This window comes from Carcharhinus amblyrhynchos, chromosome 26 (genome assembly GCF_965287045.1).
Source record: "Carcharhinus amblyrhynchos chromosome 26, sCarAmb.v2.hapA, whole genome shotgun sequence".
Lineage (NCBI taxonomy): Eukaryota > Metazoa > Chordata > Chondrichthyes > Carcharhiniformes > Carcharhinidae > Carcharhinus > Carcharhinus amblyrhynchos.
The window spans coordinates 11,128,090-11,149,051 of NC_137349.1; the positions used below are offsets into that span (position 1 = coordinate 11,128,090).

Sequence of the window (20,962 nt, forward strand, 5' to 3'; positions counted from 1 at the left end):
CCTAAACCTACAATTAAAAATTTTAAATTTGATGTGTTCCCGTGAAAAGGAGGCAACATGGATCAGCAAGGCCAGAAGTGACAGACAAGCAGGAAGGATTTGGTGCAAGATAGAGAACAGGTAGCAGGCTTTGGATGAGCAAAAGATCATGGGATGTTGGAAGCCAGCTCAGAGAGTGTTGAAATAGAGGTAAAAGAAATCTAAATGAGGGTTTCAGTACATAGGGTGGCACAGTGCTACAGGCATGGATTCAATTCCAGCCTTGAGTAACTGTGGAGTTTGCACATTGTAGCCCAATCCATCACGCAAACCAGCCTCCCATCCATAGACTCTGTCTACACTTCCTGCTGCCTCGACAAAGCAGCTAGCATAATTAAGGAACCCATGCACCCCAGACATTCTATCTTTCACCTTCTTCTGTTAGGAAAAAGATACAAAAGTCTAAGGTCATGTACATTCAACTCAAGAACAGCTTCTTCCCTGCTGCTGTCAGACTTTTGAATGGATCTACCTTGCATTGTTGATCTTTCTCTGCACCCCAGCTATGACAAACACTAATCTGCGGTCTCTTCTTTCCTTCTCTATGAATGGTATGTTGTGTCTGTATAGCACCAAGAAACAATACTTTTTGATTGGGGGGGGGGGGGGGGGGGGGGGGGGAGAGAGGAGGGGGGGGGGAGAGGGGGGGGGGGGAGAGGAGGGGGGGGGGAGAGGAGGGAGGGGGGAGGGATGGGGGGGAGAGGGGTGGCTGGAATAGGCAAATGAGAGGTGAAAAGGATTTCAGATCTCATTCCAGACCTCTGTCCAGGAACCTCTTCTGGAATATATGCATTGCAGAGCAACAGAAAATATTCAGTTTGGACTATGAAGCATGAACACTTTGGTGAGGTATCAGAGAACACTCCATGGAAGCATACACCTTCAGGAAAGGGGGATGGGAAGAAACCATGCTGTTTTCCCAGTCAAATAAAAGCATGTTCATTATCCCTCAGAGAATGATATCAAGCGAAGGATCTTTTGTTCTGTTAATATTTTTTTCCCCTCAGTGAAAAGTCCCTTGGGAGAAGGGCAAAAGAGAAAAACACAAGACCAGGGCCACTGCATAGGTAAGTGCAATCACTAACACTGAACTGACAGCTGTGACTCAGACAACTCCACCTCGTCAGATAAAGTACAAGGATGTGATGCAGCAGGATTGGGGGTCGGTGACAGACAGGAGTTGGCAAGGAAAAATTTAAACCCTGGAGCACTTCCAACCAAACTGGATTAGCCGCGTGAACAAACCCCTTCATTTGCAGTGAAATCGATAGATTTAATTTCTTAAAAATCCTTAGATGGTCTCAGAGACCCAGTGGGCATCTTGTGCGTCAGCTTGGGGGGAGTAACATCAGATTCTCACTCCTGAGTACTTTACAACAAATCGCCACGGGAAGTTGACCCACTTAGAACTTCAGCTAGGTTAGGTCTGCTGGTCTGGCTTGATTAGGATGGCTTCCCTATCTCTCCCTGCCCCCAGCAAAACCAGAAATATCAAACATGGGTTCATTAGAAAAAGGACAATGTAAAAGAGTTTAGCTGGCACCAGTAGGAATGTTCCAACACAAGTCATTGGTCCTATGAGAGGTATTTTAAAAAACTTCCTTTTTAGTTGGGACAGGGAGTTGACAAAGTCGGTAAGAACAGGTAGTAGCAGAGATGCCACCAAGTCAGCTCCTCAAGCTGCTTGTGGCATGCTTCACCAAAGTAACAGACTGACGTAGCCAGGATATAGTCCTCAGTCTCTTTCATGGAGAATTCATTGCTTCCCCGACTTCATTTCTTTTCCACATATCACCTCACTATCCCCTCCTGCATCACCCAGCTGTTTGCTGCAACATTATTCAGATCTCTGCCGAAAGGTGCAGTTGACCCAGATGCTGTGTTCTAAATTATAAGTACTATAGTGCTGTAGCCACTACAAAAGAGAAAGATTTGACAATCCTCCTTTAGATTTTGAATTGCTGAGTTCTAGTACTGACTCAGGAATCAAAATAGATTTGGGAGCCAAAACCAACCAGCATCCGTTGCTCGAGTTAACCTTCAGATTTGGGTGTAAACCCAAATCCAGACAACACAACCGATCTTTGAGGAGAAAATAACTGCTCCATCAACAGTGCATTTACTTCAGGTCATCGACTAACAACAAAGTAATGCACAAGATTGGCTTGATGCTAATTAGCAGATGGTAATAGTGGAAGGATGCTTGTCCAACTGGAGGTCTGTGATTAGTGGCGTGCCTCAGGGGTCAGTGCTGGTCCCATTGCTGTTTGTTAGCTATATCAACAATTTGGATGAGAATGTATAAGGCATGATCACTAAGTTTACAGATGACACTAAAATAGGTGGTATTGTAGATAGTGAGGAAAGTTATCAAAAATTACAGTAGTATCTTGATCAGCTGGGGAAGTGGGCTGAGAAATGGCAAATGGCATTCAGTACAGATAAATGTGAGGTGTTGCATTTTGGAAAGTCAAATTAAGGTAGGACTTTCATGGTGAATGGTAGGACCTTAGGGAGTATCATGGAAGAGGGACCTTGGAGTTCAGGTGCATGGTTCTCTAAAGTTGAAGTCACAGGTAGACAGGGCTTTTGGCATGCTGGCCTTCACCAGTGAGGGTATTGAGTATAGACGTTGGAAAGTTATGTTGCAGTTGTATAGGACATTGGTGAGGTTGCACCTGGAGTATTGTGTTCAGTTTTGGTAGTCTTGCTATAGGAAAGATGTTATTAAACTGGACAACGTGCAGAAGAAATTTACAAGAGTGTTGCTAGGACTCAAGGGACTGAGTTATAGGGAGATATTGTACAGGCTTGGATTTTTTTTCTTTGGAGCATAGGGGACAGAGGTGATCTTCTAGAGGTGTATAGGATCATGAGAGGCATGGATAGAGTGAATGCAGTCAGTCTTTTTCCCAGGGTTCGGGAATCAAGAACTAGAGGGCATAGGTTTAAGTTAAGAGGGGAAAGAATTGATGGGAACCTGAGGAGCAATGTTTTTACAGAGGGTGGTACGTGTGTGGAATGAGCTGCTGGAGGAAGTGGTTGAGGCATGGACATTGACAACATTTAAAAGGCATTTGGACAGATACATGGATAGAAAAGGTTTAGGGGGATATGGGCTTAATGCAGGCAAATGGGATGAGTTTAGATGGGCATCTTGGTCGGCATGGACCATTTTGGGCCGAAGGGTCTGTCTTCGTGCCGTAGATTCTATGATTCAATTAAATGGAAAGTTCAGAAAGTTGGAAAAGTGCTCAGGAATGAGAATTTGATGTTATATCTTTGGATGTGAAAGAAGGCTAAAGAATGGATAAAGATAGGCTTGTGCTTCTGTACTCCTTCAACATAGTTAAGCAAACTAAGGTGCTTCACAGAAGCATTACCAGTGAGCCACAAACATACAAATACAAATGACCACAAGCTCGGTAAGAGGTAGGAGTGTATTTTAAGGAAAGAACGGCAGAATGGAGAGAAGACTCCAGAGTTTAGGATTGAGGCAGCTGAAGACACAGCTGCCAGTGGTGGAGCAATGAAAACATGTTGCTCAATAAGTCAGGATTGGAGGCATGCAGAAATCCTGGGGGCTGCTGTAGGTCTAGAGGTTACGGGGATGGAGTGGGGAGACAAGGTCAAGGAGGAATTTAAAAACAAGGATAACAGTCTAAATATTGAGGTTTGTTGGAACGTAGGTCAATACAGGTCAATGAAGAAGAGAGGTTGATATGTAAACAGGGCTTGATGTATCTTTGGATACTGACAGCAAGATTTGATAAGCTGAATTTTATAGAAGATGAATGGCCAGCCAGAGGAATATTAGAATCGTCAAATCTGGAGGTAACAAATGAATGGATGAGTGATTTAATTGATGAACTTAGGGAGGGGCACAGTTGGACAATTTTATGGAAATGAAAGTCGGTGAATATTAAAAAATGTTAATCCATAGCTTGGTCAGAAGTTAAATCATGATTATAGGGCAAGGCACTTTCATTTGTAAGGATTTTCTTCAAACATTTTCTCCAGACAAAATTTGTGATGTGGGTTACTTATTAATGTTGAATTGAATAAAAGCATATTCAAAATATTATGAAGGGAAAATTAACCAGTGCAGAAATAGTAATGAGCTAAATTGTGATGGCGGTTCTGTATAGACTGTAAACAATAAACAACTTGTTAGTTTAGCTCTGGAACATATTTTATTAATTCCAGAAAAATGTCATTGGCAAGGTCAACATTTATTGCCAAGTCCTAACTACCCTTGAGCCACCTTTTTGAGATAACTGCATGGCTTGCTAAGCCATCTCAAGAACAGTTAAAAGTCACTCAAACTATACAACAGAGGCCAGGTAAGGAAGGCAGATTTCCTTCCTGAAGGACATCAACGAACCAACTAATAATCCAATTGGTTCATAATTATGATAACTGATTCTAACTTTTTATTCCAGATGTACTTAATTCATTGAATGCAATTTTCTCAGTCGCTGTGGCAGGATTTGGATTCTCATCGATAATCCAGGCCTCTGGATTAATAGAGATTTCCATACTACATTAGAATAGAACACCACACCTTTGTGCTGAGTGTCTGGCAGGGCCAAGGCGATTCACTGCTTTATGGAGGCATGGTATGTTGATTATTTTTGTGTAATTACATTAAACCATAGTGTCCCTGATTGAATAAATCTGATCATAACTGTTGCTATGCATGTTCACTTGCTACAGTACATGTCAGCTTAAATGTTCTCTATCTGGCCTTAGCAGGTGTTTGCTTGATAGGATGGCACAATGGCAGAGTGATTAGCATTGCTGCCTCACAGCGTCAGGGACCCAGGTTCAATTCCAGCCTCAGGTCACTGTCTGTGTGGAGTTCTCCCATGTCTGTGAGTTTCCTGTGGGTGCTCCAGTCTCCTCTCACAGTCCAAAGATATGCAGGTTAGGTTGTTTGGACATGCTAAATTGACCCTTAGTGTCAGGGGATTAGCAGGATAAATGTGGGGTTACAGGAACAGGGCCTTGATGGGATCATGCTCGATGCAGACTTGATGGGCCGAACGGCCTCTTTCTACACTGTAGGGATTGTATGATGATTGTATGTATGTATGATGATTGTATGTATGTATGAAAGCCTCAAAGAGTAGAGATTCAAGAGAAGTCCTGTGCAAAGTGCCTAAGCATATCAGACAGCAAGACCAATTCGGCATTTGACAAGTTCCAGCTATTGATTACTTTTGCGCATCAGTTCTGAAGCTGCCTTTTGCCAATTAATGCCCTTGTCTCTGTCATAACGTGTCTGCAGTAGTGAGTTCAGCATAGACAGTGTTCCTGTAAGTGGATCCCCTGTGCCTTGTATTCCATTCAATATGGTGTAGCAAATCAATTTCTCCTTCCTGTTATGAACAGCAATGCCATAACCAACATCGAGAAGGATTCTTTTCAAATTGCTTGGCAAGTTTCATGGCCAGCAGTTAATGCGACTGAATGAACTTCCTTCAACGTCACTGGGTTAATGTCCTGAAATTGCCAACCACCCATCGCCAGGAGAATAGCAGCAAGGAGGCAAACACAACTTGGGATGGGTCATAAATGCAGTCTTGCTACATCATTCAGATTCCAGAGAATGAACCAATTAAAATGTAGCTGGAACCTGAAGCAGCAGTGGTTGCTTCGGAGCACACTAGGCAATAATGTCCAGGTGTCAGTTTAAGATAAAAACATGCTTAACACTGAAATAAGAAGTGCCTCGTGGCAAGATAATCTTGATGGGCAGATCATCTCCATTATACTGGACTGAGTCCCACCTTGGAAAAGACTACATGGAATTCAAAGCTACATTGTTGAACTGTGCACAGAATGGAAAATCAGATGGGGCGGGGGGGAACCTGTAGCATCAGAGGCCAAATTATGACTGTTCTAACAATCTAGGTTATAACTGACGGAAGGGAACCTCTTCCAGGAATCCACACAGAGGGACAAACAACAGGAAGCTGATTGCAAGCCAACAGGAAAATCAATATTCTCTGGATGTTGCTAGCACAGCATCACAGCTAATTTGCAACCATCCTCTATTGTGAGCTCAAGCACAAATAAGGGTTCCTCTTCACCATACCAACAATACACCACCGTCATCTTCACAGCACTTCTACAAGACAGTTCCAGAAATGCTGGACTACCTGGATCCACTATAGTTTGCCAATCGCTGCAACAAGTCCACAGCAGACGCCACTTCCCTGGCCCTGCTCTTGACTCTGGAACATCTAGATAACAAGGACACCGATGTCAGACTCCTATTTATTGACTACAGCTCAGTCTTCTACACTATTATTTCATGAAACTCATCTCCAAACTCTTTGGCCTGTGCTTTGGCACCTCCCTCTGCGACTGGATCCCAAACTTCCTAACTCACAGACCACAATCAGTAAGGATAGGCAACAGCACCACCTCAACGATCACTCTGAACAGTGGTAACCCTCAAGGCTGTATTCTCAACCCCCTACTATACTCCTTGTACACCTATGTCTGTGCGGCCAAATTCCCCTTTAATTCAACTTTCAAGTTTGCTGACAACACCACCGTAGTGGGTCAGATTTCAAACAGTGACAAGATATAGTACAGGAATGAGATAGAGAATCTGGTGAACTGATGCGGCAACAATAATCTCTCCCTCAATATCGATAAAACGAAGGAAATTGTCATCGACTTCAGGAAGCATAAAGGAAAACATGCCTCTGTCTACATCAATAGGGACGAAACTGAAAGGGTTGAGAGCTTCAAATTTTTAGGTGTCCAGATCACCAACAACCTGTTCTGGTCTCCCCATGCTGACACTCTAGTTAAGAAAGCCCATGAATGCCTCTACTTTCTCAGAAGACTAAGGAAATTTGGCATGTCAGTTAAGACTCTCACCAACTTTTACAGATGCACTATAGAAAGCATGCTTTCTGGTTGTATCACAGCTTGGTATGGCTCCTGCTCTGCCCAAGATTGCAAGAAACTACAAAAGGTTGTGAATGAAGCCCAATCCATCAACTCTGTCCGCACTTCCCGCTGCTTTGGCAAAGCAGCCAGCATAATTTAGGACCCCACGCACCCTGACATTGCCTCTCCCATCTTCTTCCATTTGGAAAAAGATACAAAAGTCTGAGGTTACATACCAACCGACTTGAGAACAGCTTCTTCCATGCTGCTGTCGGACTTTTGAATGGACTTCCTTGCATTAAGTTGATTTTTTTTCTAAACCCTAGCTATGATTCTAACACTATACACTGACTCTCCCTTCCTTCTCTATGAACAGTATGTTTTGTCTGTATAGTGTGCAAGAAACAATACTTTTCACTGTATGTTAATACATCTGACAATAATAAATCAAATGCACCTGTCATCATTAATAAATGGACATTAGCAATTCAAACAAGGCAAATCTGCTGGAGAAACCGACAACTGGTACGTTTCCATGATGCAGAATAAGCCTGATTAGGTGGACAAAGTTTTCTTCAGAGAATGCTAGAGAAAATGGAAACAATTGACATACTTCCAATATAATTCCAGCCCTATATCTTCAGTTTTCACCCACATTTTGGTCCCTATAAGCTCTGAGCTATGTTAGTTGCTGTCGCAGCTGGAGTACTGTGTGCAGTTTTGGTCGCCGTACTTACGCAAGGATATTTTGGCCTTGGAGGGAGTGCAGAGGAGGTTTACTAGGCTGATACCAGAGTTGAGGGGCTTGAGCTATGAGGAGAGGCTGAATAAACTAAGCTTGTACTCGTTAGAGTTTAGAAGAATGAGGGGAGATCTCATTGAGACATATAAGATGATGAATGGGATGGATAGGATAGAGGTGGAGAGACTCTTCCCGCTCAGAAAGGACAGTAGGACTAGGGGGCACAGCCTCAAGATAAGGGGGGGGGGTGGTTTAGAACAGAGTTGAGGAGGAACTTCTTCACTCGAAGGGTGGTGAATCTCTGGAATTCTCTGCCCGTTGAGGTGGTGGAGGCTGCCTCGCTAAATATTTTTAAGACGTGGGTTGATGGGTTTTTGATAAGTGAGGGGATTAAGGGTTATGGGGAGAGGGCAGGAAAGTGGAACTGAGCCATGACAGATCAGCCATGATCTTACTGAATGGCGGGGCAGGCTCGAAGGACTAGATGGCCTACTCCTGTTCCTATTTCTTATGCTCTTATGTTCTTCTGCCCCAACCATTTTCCCCAGCAACCTTCTTTGGGAAATCAAGAATTATCTGCTTCAAGGTGTGCAGCTTTGAAGATCAGAAATTGAAACAATTCAAGCCCACTGCTATCCCTCTTTTTGAAAATAACAGATGGCACTGAATAACTAAGGACCAGTCGGCCTGGCAGATTGGATTTCCACCCAAGAGCTCTGGGGAAACTATGTTACCCCTACCACAGCTCTTTCTAGTTAAGCACTGACAGCACATTGAAACTGGGACTGTGCTGGAGCATATGACTTAGTTCCACCCCTGGCAACTCATTCATTAGAGAAAAGTTGTAACTCATGCTTGAAGATGGCACTTTGTATTTGCACCTGTATTTAGTTATGTGGATAGATTGGACAAGTAAAGGTCATTCTCCTTAGAGAAGGAAAGATTAAGAGTTTGATAGATGTCTTCAAAATCATGACGTGTCCAGACAAAGTAGGCAGTCGAGAACCAGAGCATCCCAATTTAAGGTGACTTGCAAAGGTACCAACTGTGTTGGAAAAAAATGCTATTCTACGCTTCAAATTATTAGGATCCGGCACACACTTCCTGTGCAGTGTAGTGAAGGCAGGTTTGCTTGAGATGTTGGATATGTATCTGAAGAGAGAAAATCAGTGCTCTAGGCTATGTGAGTGGGACTAGCTCAGACGCACGTGCAGAATGACAGCACAGACACCATGGCGCAAATGGCCTCATCCTGTGTTGCAACCATTCTATGAACTCTATTCCATGACCCTTTGAATAAACCATTTGCTTGAGATGCACTTCATTAGCTTTGATTTCACCTCATGGCAGGTACAGTTAAAAGTTCAATTAAGAGGAAACAAAAAAACTGTAACAGTGAAATAGGAACATTGGAATTAGGAGCAGGAGTAGGCAAATTCAGCCCTTCAAGCCTGCTCCGCCATTCAATCAGATCACAGCTGATCTCTCCCTGGTCTCAAATCCACCTCCCCACCTATTCCCCTTATTTCTTTTTTCAAAAATTTGAAATATATCTATCTTCTTCTTGAAACCATTCAATGATTCAGACTCCATTGCTTTATGGGGCAGCAAGTTCCACAATTCACCACCCTCTGAGAGAAGTAGTTCCCCCTCGTCTCAGTTTTAAATCTACCGCTCTCAACCTATACCTGCGATCTCTTGTTTTAGATTGCCCTACAAGAAGAAACATTTGGTCTACATTTACTTTATTAAAATTTTATATACCGCAATCAGATCCCCTCTCGTCCTTCTACACTCCAGTGAGTACAAACCCAAACTGTTCAATCTCTCCTCGTACATCAACCCTTTCATTCCCGGAATCAATCTGGTGAACCTCCTCTGAACTGCCTAACGCCACTACATCCTTCTTCAAATAAGGAGACCAGCACTGGACACAATACTCCAGATGTGGTCTCACCAATATCCTATACAAATGCAACAACACTTCTCTACACTCCAGTCCCTTTGCAACAAACACCAACATCCCATATGCCTTTTTTTAAATTACTTGCTAAACCTGCATACCAACATTCTGTGGTCCATGAACAAAGACAACCAGATCCCTCTACCTGGATGCATTAAGAATAGAAGAATATAAGAACATAAGAAATAGGAGCAAGAGTAGGCCATCTAGCCCTTCGAGCCTGCCATGCCATTCAATAAGATCGTGGCTGATCTGAAGTGAATTAGTTCCACTTACCCACCTGCTCCCCATAACCTTTAATTTCCTTATCGATCAGAAATCTATCTACCTGTGACTTAAACATATTCAACGAGGTGGCCTCCACCACTTCAACGGGCAGAGAATTCCAGAGATTCGCTACCCTCTGAGAGAAGAAGTTCCTCCTCAGCTCTACTCTAAACTGACCCCCCGCTTATTTTGAGGCTGTGCCCTCTAGTTCTGGTTTCCTTTCTAAGTGGAAAGAATCTCTCTACCTCTACCCTATCTAGCCCCTTCATTATCTTATATGTCTCTATAAGATCACCCCTCAGCCTTCTAAACTCCGAGTACAGTCCCAATCTACTCAATCTCTCCTCATAAGCTAACCCCCTCATCTCTGGTATCAACTTGGTGAACCTTCTCTGTACTCCCTCCAAGATCAATATATCCTTTCACAAATAAGAGGACCAAAATTGCACACAGTACTCTAGTTGCGGCCTCACCAGTGCTTTGTACAGTTGCAGCAAGACCTCCCTGCTTTTATATTCTATCCCCCTCACAATAAAGGCCAACATTACATTCACCTTCTTGATCACCAGCAGATTGAGTTTTTGCAATTCATGCACAAGGACCCCCAGGTCCCTCTGCACAATAGCATATTGTAATTTTTCACCATTTAAATAATATTCCATTTTACTATTATTTCTTCCAAAGTGGATAACCTCACATTTGCCATTTTGAATCTGCCTTCCACTAGGTGATAATTTCCTTTTCTACTTTTTCTGCTAAAATGGACAACTTCACACTTATCCACATTAAAATCCATCTGCCAAACTTTGGCCCATGCGTCTAGCCTATCCATATCTGCTTGTAAAATCTTTATATCTTCTTCACTGCCTGCTTTCTCACCTGTTTTAGCATTATCCAGAAATCTTGCTACGTTACACTCTGTCCTTGCTTGCAGATCACTTGTATAGATTATAAATGGCTGAGGTCCGAGAACTGATCCGAGCGGCAATCCACTAGCTAAATTTTGTCAACCAGTGAAAGACCCATTTATCCCGACCCTCTGTTTTCTGTCAGTCAGCCAATCCTCCATCCAATCCCGTACTCTACCCTCAATCCCAAGCAATCTTGCCTTCTGGATCAGTCTTACATGCGGCACCTTGTCAAATGCCATCTGGAAGTCTAGATATACCACATCCATGGATTCTCCACTATCTATCTTGCTGGCTATGTCCTCAAAGAACTCAAACAAGTTTGTCACACATGACTTACCCTTCATAAAATCATGCAAACAATGGTGAATTGAGTTTTGTCTTTCCAAATATCATTCATCTCCTTAATGACTGATTCCAGGAACACATGAAATACCACAAAGTGATAGGTAACATGTATTGCAAAGCAAAACACACAATTTGCAAAGTAACTCAATACAATATATATTTTAAAACCTAAACGTGCTATGTACCATTCAAGTCATGATAGAAAATAAAACTAGTCTTGGAATGGAGCAATAACTTTCTGCACATTCTTTAAACATCTCCAAAGATCTATCTATAATGAATCCCTTGCTCATTTTCTCCATAATCTTAGTAGGGCTAGTGGCATCATCTTGCTGCTTCTCTGGCTTTCTTCAAGCCTCCTTCAGTCCACATCCATAGTGGATTATATTTCAGAAAAAGCAGGATCTATACTAAAGATACAGAAACAATTGCCTGCAGAGAAGCCACATGGGCTTCCTACATGGCCAATTAACTGATCTTCTCGTCTCATATTCTATGTTGCTCACAGCTGCATCCTGGCCAGAATGTCAACTGGTACCACAAGGTTCCACCACTGTCTAATCCATCGGGACAAAGTTGATTTGGTATAATTGCACACTTAAACAGAGTGAACATGGCAAAGTGCTTTCCAGAATCCTCTATTTCAGGATCTTCCATCTGACTGTCATAATACAACTACAAGAACTTAGACTTCATTACCTGGCATTTACACCAACAAATTAATTCAAACTGAGATTCCTTGATGTGTGAAAAGCTGCATATAGCATACAACAGCAGAGTAAAAGCAGTCATTTGTTAAGTCAATTCTAGAGAGGGTAAATGAATGTTAGGAGCTTGACTGATTATTTTGATTGTTAGTGTAGCTATTAGTGCACTCGGGATTGTTCAGCAGGTGCTGTGTAATGTGGAATCACATGTAACAGTAGACATTTGTTTTGGGTTTTGCAAGCTTGAGCTGGTTGAGTACAATCTGTACTCTGCTTATTACAATCAACTAAAGGAACATACTGTTTGATTTGATCAGCCAATCGTTGGGATATATGGCATACGTACCTAGCATCGTGATATACATTCATATGCAGGAACTCCTTCGCTGCAAAAAAGAGAAATATGTTCAAATCTCATGTCTTTTTCTGAATTACTAGGGAGCTTGAGGAGCCCATAGTTTCTCAGTTGTTTTCTCCATGGCCACGCCTTGGCAAAAGACAACTTCCAACCAATCAGCAAGAACTGTGATCATTTGACATTTTTGCATTTGTTCTGATGAATGCAATATGTCTCTCTTTTCATCAATATTCAAATTCTGTACCAAGTGACTGACAATAAAGGTGGTTCACAGGAGCATTATCAAACAAAATTTGATACCAAGCCACAATGTGATATTAGGATAGGTGGAGGGAGGTTTTAAGGAGCATCTTAGAAAAGGAAAGAGAGGCAGTGGGTGGAAAGATTTAGAGAGTAAATCACAGAGCTAAGGTTCTAGGCAGCTGAGGCTGCCAGTAATGGAGCAATGAAAATCAAGAGGTCAGAATTGGAGGAGTGTAGAGAAATGAGGACGGTATAGAAGTAGACATAGGTAGTCTTGATAATGGAGAGGATATGCAATCAGAAACTCACGGGGAAGAATGGAGTCAGTGACTCTGGAACACAGTTTGCGGTGGAGACCAAAGACAATAGCTTAGTCTTTCTCTTGTTTAGTTGGAAGAAATTTCTACTCATCTTACTTAGAAAATTAGCGTGACGATTGGAGACAGTGGGCAAGATTTTCCTCCGTTCCCTCCAATGAGATCATCCCGTCCTCCAGACGAAAAGCTCCCGCTGACGGCCAATGCTGCATCACTGATGTAATGCGTGCTGCAGAATACCCCATCAAGTGCAGAGAGGGGTATGCTGGTGAGGAATAGTTGGTTGACTTCGGCGAATATATGGAACCCAATGCTGTTTATTCAGATGATGCCGCGAAGGGACAGCGTGTAGATAAGAAACAGAACGGGGAAGCAAGGATAGCTCCTTGCTGGTCTCCAGGACGTAATGGTATCTGGCAAAGCATTACATGCTCCAACTACTCCAATGAATTCTCTCCAGCCCCTCCTCACACTGACTGAAAGCCCCTTATTGCTTACACTCCAGCCAGAGCAAATAATTTTTACTCATTCATCGTATTAAAATTTTTTCCTAATTTTAGAAAACTTATATTAAATATTCCCTTGGTCTTCTTTGCTCCAGTGGAATTCAGAGAATGTATAGCACAGAAACAGGACATGTCCTGTTTCTATGCTATACATCCTACTTCATCTCATATACTTCCTGCCGTCCTACTTTACCTCATATACTAATCTCTCTATTCCTTTCTCCCTCCTGTACTTTTCTAACTTTATCTTAAATACATCTATGCTAGTCACACAACTGAGTTACAAATTCTCATCACACTGTGTGAAAGTGTTATTCACACCCCTGCTCTTTCGCTTTAGCCTGTTAAGGTACCTATCCAGTGCCCTTTTGAAAGTTACTATTTAAATTTCTACCATACTTTCAGACAATGCACTGCAGATCATAACAAACCCTTTGTAAAAAGTGATCATCCCCTCCCAATTCTTCTGCCAATTATCTTAAATCGGTGTCCTCTGATTTGTTGCCTTTCCTGCCAGTGGAAGCAGTCCCAGTATCTCATGACTCCTTTCATAACGTGGAGATGGTGTTGGACTGGGGTAAACACAGTAAGAAGTCTGACAACGCCAGGTTTAAGTCTAACCGATTTATTTGATAGTAAACTCAGAATGTTTACTATCTCAGAAAGTTTACTCAGAAAGTTTCGGGAGAAACCCCGAAAGCTTGTGAGTTTACTATCAAATAAATCGGTTGGACTTAAACCTGGTGTTGTCAGACTTCTTACTCCTTTCATAACAATATCCCTGGTTATCATCCCGGTGAATCTTCATTGTATACTCTTAAAGCCTTTAATGTCCATTCCGTATTGGGCTGCCAAATATACACACACTATTCCAATATGTGCTTTCCATTTATTGTGCTATGAGATGCAGCAGTGGCCCAGTTAATTTGGAGAAAATCAGAAGGAGGGCATTGAAAAGAGGCTGCCATATCAAAATAGGGAATTTGTCTGTGGAGCCCACCCACTTGTTCTGGCTGCTCCACATGCGTCATAAGTCTCTCTTTATCTGAGGCCAACTCTGTGTTTTGGCATGCAGCCAATCCAAAAATGATGCATTCTGGTGAATCATTACAGCAAAGCAGTCAAGCTTTCATTAGATCCAACTTTTCCTTGAAAAGCCATTGAAATGATTAGTACAAAATGGATTCCAGAGAAACTTGTAGTGGATGCACTTCTGCTGAAACCAGGAATAAGTCAAGTGGGTAGGTGAATAAAAATCAGAAAGAGAAAGACTGGGTAGATTGTTCACTATTTGTTACTTACTGATTCAGAATTTCCTACATTCTCCCTATTCTCTCAAAGGGTGAATGGGCTGGGACTTTCTTCTGTGAAAGAGAGGAGACCAAGACATGACCTGAAAAAGGTCTTCAAGATTGAGAGTTTAAAGAGTGTATATAGCGAGCATGTTTCCACTCATGGACAAGGCTAGAACTAGGGACCACGAATAGAAGGCCAGTCACTAATAAATCCAACAGGAAATTCATGAGAAGCATCTTTATCCAGAGAGTGGTGAAAGGTAAACTTGCTAACACATGAATGTAACTAAATGGAAGCTAGGTAAGCATATGAATGAGAAAGAAATAGAATCTATTGATAGGGTTACATGAACAGGGATGGGAAGGGGCTTGTCTATAGCATAAACACCAGCACCGCTTGGGTTCAATGGCTTATTTTGGTAGTGTAGTTTTGTATAATACTTTGTGGCAGGTATGTCACTGGCTATCCCAGCACGCCCTGTCCTCCTAGCACATCCCTGATGCAAAGGCATTTCAGTGCAATCCCTTATCTAAAGATCAAGCCTTTCCAAGATTCCAAACTCCTGTCACAAAGAAAAGTCAAGTTGTTAGTGAAAATAAAGCGCTGTAAAATAACTCGGCAAAATTATTTCAAATCAAAGCTCAGATGCAGAAAGAAATTGTTTTGACAGAGTAAATAAAGAGGAAGTACCACCAGTGGTGGAAGGATTGGTTATCAGAGACAAATTTAAAGTGAGTGGCAAAAGAACCATAGGGAAGGAGTGGGGAAAAGTTACACAGCAAGTTATGGCCTGGCAGGATGGTGGTGGAAGATCAAGAACTTACTAAAGGAGATTTGATAAATACTTGAGATAAAGTAACTTGCAGGGTAATGGAGAAAGAGCAGGAAATGAGACCGTGGATAACTCTACCAAAGTGACATGATGGGAAAATGGCCTACTATTGTGCTATATCCTTCTATGATTCTAAATAGAAACACTAAATCAGTGACAGAGGAATAAAAGCAAGAGTGTTAATCACAAGCTTATGAGTAGCTTTGTTTTTTTTCCCTAATATACCGAGGCTGGGAAGTAACTCACCCCTGTCTAGTGGATGAGTGGAATTTTCCAGCTCTGACTCATCACGAGAAGAGACGCCATTTGGCCTTGCTTGCTCTGCAGTCCCCAGTGTCTTTATCACAGCTGTGGGATCAGACTAGAGCAACTGATGACACGAATGCAGTGTGCCGTGAAATACTCTCCTGTGATCCATTGATAAAAAGAAATGTTACAAACTGGAAGAATTGCCGGGCTTGTATTTCCCCACAGTATTTCCAATCAACATAGTCGGATTTAATTATAAAAAATATACAACTGTGACAGAATTGTGCTTCAATATTCTGAGTTCCAACTCCCAAATAGCAGGCCTAGCACTGTGGGAGAGGTCAGATGAATATGGATCTTTAAGCTCCCCTGACACTTTAGTTGGTTAATGCACCACCTGGTGTGGTGCTCATGGAGAGAACAAACTATCAATCAAGCACTTTGGCAGCTGGATCTCAGCACCATTAGAATCATAGAAATTACAATAGAAAATGGCCATTCATCCCACTGGAACTGTGCTGGCTCTTTCAAAGCAGCCATGATGTGGAGATGCTGGCATTGGACCAGGGTAAACACAGTAATAAGTCTCACAACACCAGGTTAAAGTCCAACAGGTTTATTTGGTAGCAAAAGCCACTAGCTTTCACAGCACTGCTCCTTCGTCAGGTGAGTGGGAGTTCTGTTTACAAACAGGGCATATAAAGACACAAACTCAATTTACAAAATAATTGTTGGAATGCGAGTCTTTACAGGTAATCAAGTCTTAAAGGTACAGATAATGTGAATGGAGAGAGGGTTAAGCACAGATTAAAAGATGTGTATTGTCTCCAGCCAGGGCGGTTAGTGAGATTTTGCAAGTCCAGGCAAGTTGTGAGGGTTAGAGATAGTGCAACATGAACCCAAGATGCCGGTTGAAGCTGTCCTCATGTGTGGAACTTGGCTATCAGTCTCTGCTCAGTGACTCTCCGCTGTCGTGTGTCGTGAAGGCCGCCTTGGAGAACGCTTACCCAAAGATCAGAGGCCGAATGCCCGTGACCACTGAAGTGTTCCCCAAAAGGAAGAGAACACTCTTGCCTGGTGATTGTCGAGCGGTGTTCATTCATCTGTTGTCGTAGAGTCTACATGGTCTCCCCAATGTACCATGCCTTGGGACATCCTTTCCTGCACCATATCAGGTAAACAACATTGGCTGAGTTGCAAAAGTATGTACTGTGTACCTGGTGGATGGGGCTCTCACGTGAGATGATGGCATCTGTGTCAATTACCTGTAAAGGCTTGCATTCCAACCATTATTTTGTAAATTAAATTTGACTTTAATGCCCTGTTTGTGAACAGACCTCCCACTTACCTGACAAAGGAGCGGTGCTCCAAAAGCTAGTGGCTTTTGCTACCCAATCAACCTGTTGGACTTGAACCTGGTGTTGTGAGACTTCTTACTGTCTTTCAAAGCAGCCTGGCTAGTTCCATTAATCTGTGGTATTTTCAAATCCCTGCCATTTTTATCCCCCAAGTATTTATCCAATTCCCTTTTGAAGGCTACTATCCACCACATTATCAGGCAGCGCATTCAAAATTGGAACCATACGTTGTGTGGACTGTTTTTCCTCACATCATCCATTTTTTTGACTATCACCTTAAAACAATGCCTATCCCACCCTGCTCCTGAGTTATTGACACCTCAGCCATTGGAAACAGTTTTTTTTTTAAGTATTCCACCATAAGCCTTCATGATTTTAAACATCACCAAATCACCTTTTAATCTTTTCTGTTTGCAAGGGGAACAACGCTGGTTTCTCCAATCCATCCATATAACTGCAATCCCTCATCTTTGGAACCATTCTAGACTTGTGAGGGGAAGGTTTCTGATCTCATTGTTCTCAGAACTTCCTCAAAATTCCTAAAAAGATTTTGACAGTAGATTCTGAGAGGCTGTTGCCCTTGGTCAGAGCGGGTTCATAACATCAGGATAAGGAAGTGGCCAATTAATCTTTCAGTATGGTCGGCCTAAAGAGAGTTGATGTACTCGGTGACCATTTTTGTGCCCTCAGATAGTGTGTTTGGCCAGCTTCCCCGGCAGCATGAGGCGAAGGGCGTGAGGCCCCAGAGGCGATGTGCTCGAAAATGCTAATCACCAAGGAGTTCATGATACATATGGCTTTGGATGAGATCCAGGTGGAAGGATGAATCTGGGTCAGCACCCTATGCACGTAGTTGGAATAGCTGTGCTTGCCGGTTTTCCTCCGTTTCTTTCTGTCTTTAGTCAGTGTTTGATTGGGATGCGCCGCCTTAGCCGCTAGTTGCGGGACTCCACTCCATCTTGACCAACTCAAGGAGCTGCCCATTTAAGATGGCAATGAGCAGAAATTTCTTGTGTTGTGAATCTATGGAATTCAGCACCCCAAAGATACACTCAATTTTGGACTATATTCAAAACTTAGATCAAGAAATTTCTAGGCACTAAGGAATTATCATTTTCTGCTTTTATTTCAGGTTTCCAGTATTTTGCTTTCAAGGAAATCAGAGACATGGGGATCAGGTGAGAAACTGCAGTTCATCTGAACATTCAGCTATGATCTTAGTGAAGCAGCAGGCTTGAGGGGCCACATGGTTCTATTTCATACAATCTACATTGCTATCTGGAGAATGCATATATATGGATATGGGCCAAGGAGATGATCAGATACAGCAGCAAATCCAACTCCCGCGCCATTCCTACTTTTGAATCCAAGGGCTATATACGTACCTTCAGGTGGCAGCTGAATTGGGTCCCTGCACAGTTTAGGAATTAGGTAGGTTAACAAGGGCTAGCGATGTCAGCCTATAGTCTGATTTTCTGCATCTCGCAAAAGATAGCATGCTGCAAAGCATTTGAGGTTTTGAGAGATTAAACATTCTAAAATGGGGCAGGCCTTTGGGTCAGTTGGCTTTTCCCAAGATTCACCATTGTTATTTGAGGTAGTAAAGGCTGTTTGAACTTACGCACGAATGTACTTCAAGCAAGATTCAGACACTGCACCCAGGAACAAGAATAAATATATTTAAAAATAAATTCTGAGAATGTTTGGTTTAGCTTCAGAGGTCTTGGACTAAGAGTCATAGAATCCCTACAGTACAGGAGGCCATCAAGTCTGCACCGACCACAATCCCACCCAGGCCCTATTTCCATAACCCCACACATTTACTCTGCGAATCCCCGACATTAGGGTCAATTTAGCAATTAAGGAAGCACTAAGCCACGTACTCAACCCAACAGACAACAGAAGGATGGGGGTGCAGGTGGTGATGGCGGGGGTGAGGGGGGAGAAAGGAAGAAACCACAATATGACTTGCATCTACCTCCTAGTTCTCACTGCGAAATGGGACGCTGCAGGGGCAAAACAAATCGTGAAGAAAATCCTGATGGGCCAGGAATGGAGATGAGGTTGGGGTGGGGGTGGAGGGAGTGGATAAGGAGTGGGTGGGTGGAAAATTTTTTTTGACAAACAGGTGAGTGATTAAAAGCACCTAACATTGCAAACTACCTATAATAATGCACCATGTGCAAACTTTTTTGGACTGCAATCTATTCTAGAGATCAGAGGCTGACATCTAAGGCACTTTGACATACGTCTCAGTTAGGCCCCCAAGACGTGAAATTAATTGAAATCACACTTTATGCTTATGTACATTTAAAACTTATAATTTAATTTTTTTTTGCTGGAGATCATTGAACTACAAAAACTCAAGGGATCACATTTCCTCTAAAAATGCTCTATATTAAATCTTTGGCCGAAAGAACCAATTTCATCCAATGATTATGGAACAGAGTATAACCTCTACCACATGATACAGGAAGGTAAAGAATTTAAATTCCTCTTTCCTGAAAGCCAATTCATATCGAGATTGGATCCCTCACATACTTTGTCAAAGATGCTTGGACAAAAAGCGTTGGCGAACTATTTGGCTATGGAGGCCATCACACTCCAGACAAACCAAGTCCTTACCTGGCATTCCCAGGCACTGGAGGGGATACATACAGGAGAAACAGACTGTATTATTGGCAAGTAGCATCATTGATTTGGAGGTTGAAACTACACAATTTTAACTTGGGGAAGTGTTTAAACAGGATGGGGATCAAGGAGAATAAAGTTAGCTCTGAGCAAAAAATGAAGTTTTCTGCCATGCACTCTCATACAGCATTCAACTTTCAATAACAAACAAGAATGGGTATTCAGAGATCAAATTGTTATGGAGAAAAAAAAACAAACAAGTCACTTGTACTACAAGATGACTTGAGACTCCCAGAGAGCAAGATTAATCTGTTTGAGAGATAGCCTTTTTACAGCTAGGGAGCAATACTATTTGACAGGAAATAGTTCTCCATGTAACTATTCCCTGAAAAGCAAGAAAACCCATCTAAATGACTGACCTTTCAATGGGTCAAGCCAACCTTAGCTGCCAGTCACCATTGGACTGCAAGCCCCATTTTCTGATGGCAGGGCGGTTTCTATGACAAGATTGCATTTTTGCTTTTGGATTATGGGGGAATTCTCATTGTTTCCAAAGTTTCCTTTGGTCTCAATAAAATTTAAGCCAAAACTGATTTAAAAAACTGTGTTGAATACGCTAACCAGTTTCTTTTAATTAATCTGTCTTCCAGCTGCTAAACCAAACCTGGTCCCTATCTGCCCTCGGGTTAACCGTAAAGATCCCATGGCACTACTTTGAAGAGCAGGGGTCTTCTCCTAGTGTTCCCCAGTCACCATTAAAATATCAGAATATCTGGTCATTCTCATATTTGTGGGAGCTCACTGTGCACAAGCTGGCTGTTGTGTTTCCTACATCAAAATACTGACCACATATCACAAAGTACCTCACTGGATGCCCCGAGATTGTGAAATGTGCTATGTAATTATAAGGGCCATTTTACTTTTCATTCAAAAAGCCATGTGTAAATTCAGACTAGTTGCCTGTTACATTGTGTGGTGCGTTAGATGTGAATAGGAGATTTTCCTGCACAGCATTTATGACCCCCCCCTTTCCCGTTATCACTCAAGGGCATTGCTTATTGCCGGAGCATAATTCTACAAATAGCAGATACCTGTCAGTATGGCACCAGGCAGTGAGAATGCCACTTAACCATGGGGCATTACAGCACTGTTTGCTCTCAGATTGCACTGGAAACAAGTGTACAAATCCTGGTTGATTTCCTCTCAACCCCAAGGCACACATCAAACAGCGAGACTAACAGATGCATTGCAGGTTTCTTCTGTGCCTGAAATTAGGTAACTCAAACAAA

General features: G+C 42.4%; 1 protein-coding gene across 8 annotated transcripts in view; it reads right to left on the reverse strand.

The window, feature by feature from the left end:
• Positions 1 to 20,962, reverse strand: part of gatad2ab (GATA zinc finger domain containing 2Ab) — a 126,964-nt gene that overhangs the window by 77,016 nt on the left and 28,986 nt on the right. The window lies entirely within an intron of this gene.